This window comes from Triticum aestivum, chromosome 7A (assembly GCF_018294505.1).
Source record: "Triticum aestivum cultivar Chinese Spring chromosome 7A, IWGSC CS RefSeq v2.1, whole genome shotgun sequence".
Lineage (NCBI taxonomy): Eukaryota > Viridiplantae > Streptophyta > Magnoliopsida > Poales > Poaceae > Triticum > Triticum aestivum.
Window position 1 is genome coordinate 537,374,721 of NC_057812.1, and position 1,953 is coordinate 537,376,673.

Sequence of the window (1,953 nt, forward strand, 5' to 3'; positions counted from 1 at the left end):
GCGAAGACACTGAGAGCAAAGCTTATCCAGAGCTGGATAAGTCAGCTTTGCTTGTAGCCCAAGTAAAGTTGCCGTGTGTGTTTGAAATCTGACCGTTGGAACACGTGCCAGTTCCTTAGTGACCCAGGGTCATTTCGAACAAATCAGGATGGGTTGCCTAGTGGCTATAAATAGCCCACCCCCCTACAACCATAAACGGTTGGCTGCTCAGAGTTAGTGTACGACTTTTGTCGTTTGAGAGCAACCCACCTCGAGCCTTTGAGAGAGAATTCCTTGCGAGGACAAAGCCCTAAACACCCAGAGCCAAGGAGTGTTAGGCATCACTTAAGTCTTCCTGTCTGTGTGATCTGAAGACTTATTACACTTGAGGACTGTGAATCCTCCAGCCGGTTAGGCGTTGCGTTCTGAGCATCCAAGAGTCATTGTGGATCGCCGGTGAATGAAGTCTGTGAAGGTTTGGAAGTCTACCTTGAAGACTTACCAGAGTGATTGGGCGAGGACTGGGTGTCCTTATCTCAAGGGGAATAAGGTGAAGACACGGTCTTCTGAGTTGAATCTCAGCCTCCCTAACCAGACGTACAGTTGTCACAACAACTGGAGCTGGTCCAACAAATCACTGTCTTCAACGAGCCACTGGTTCCATCCTTCCCATCTCTTTATGTGCTGATTGGTCCTTGTGAAGTCATTGCATGTTTGCATTAGTTATTTTGTCTTCATTGTGTGACTGCTTGTTCTGATTGGCTTCATACTATCTTCCATCCTGATCTATACTGCCTAGCTGCTATTAGTCTTTATGGTTTCATTTCATTGAATACTTCACTATGGCTAGCTTAGTGTAGTCTACCTTCCGCTGCATGGTAATAGGTTTATTTCTATCGTTTGTCTTCAAAACTTCCATGTTTTGAAGACTTCCATAAAAATCGCCTATTCACCCCCCCTCTAGTCGATCACTAGCACTTTCAGTTTAGTTTCTTCATACAGTAAAAATTGCTTTTGTAAATTCTGCAGGGGACTGTACTGAACAGAAAATAACCGGGAAACATGACATGTTCCCCCAAGGTGCATCGGTGAATGCATACCTAGAGGCAGCCAGAGGTGAGGAGCCCCTCCGACACCTACTTAGTGATGACCCAGACGGCGTAGATGATGCCAGGGAGGTAGCCGAAGAAGGTGAGCAGCAAGCAGATTCAGAACTCGATCTGCAAAAGCACGTTCAACACTAGCAGTCAGTTAACCCAACTCTCGACGGAATCACGCTTAGGAGGGAACCTACTGTGAAGTTTAAACATGCAGCTAGCACGGGACTGGGACAAAGCTCGGGCAACTCACCCCGCAGGCGAACTTGAGGAAGACGTCGAGCAGCGGCAGGATGATGGCGAGGATGATGTCGATGCAGTTGGCCATCCCCTTGTCCGCCATCTTCCTTCTCTCTCTCCAAGTGTCCAAGGGAAAGCAAAGGGAAGGTGATGTGAACAAGGAGGGTGAGACGGTTCTCCACCTCCTGGTCCACCACGCACATCGGTCGTCCCCTTGCCATTGTCGTTCCGCGAACACAAGGAAGGAAGGATGCAGGGTTAAATCTGTAGCACGCAAGCCACGCATGAGAGGAGATGGAAGAGTTGGCAAGAACGGTGTACGTACCTTGGGCGTCTAGGTCCCGTCGGAGTTGCGTCGTTGTCGACGACCAGCACAGCAGCAAGCTCCGGTGTGGTGTGTCGCGCCACACTGATCCGGCTGGCCTCCATCGCGTAGGTGGATCCCGATGCGGCCAACCTCCATCGCACAGGTGGGTGCGGGTCCGGCGCTGCCATCCCAGAACTGGTGCGCCCCATCCATCGCTAGAACTGGTGTGCCCCATCCATCGCCAGAACTGGTGGGCATGGGTGGGTGGATCCATGGAAGAGGGGGTTTCCATGGGTGGATGGACAAGATGTGGAGGGAGGTCGGTCGGCG

General features: G+C 51.0%; 1 pseudogene; it reads right to left on the minus strand.

Annotated features, from left to right (window-relative positions):
- Positions 1–1,115: 1,115 nt before the first annotated feature.
- Positions 1,116–1,419, minus strand: LOC123147532 (hydrophobic protein LTI6A-like; annotated as a pseudogene).
- Between the last annotated feature and the right edge of the window lie 534 nt (positions 1,420–1,953).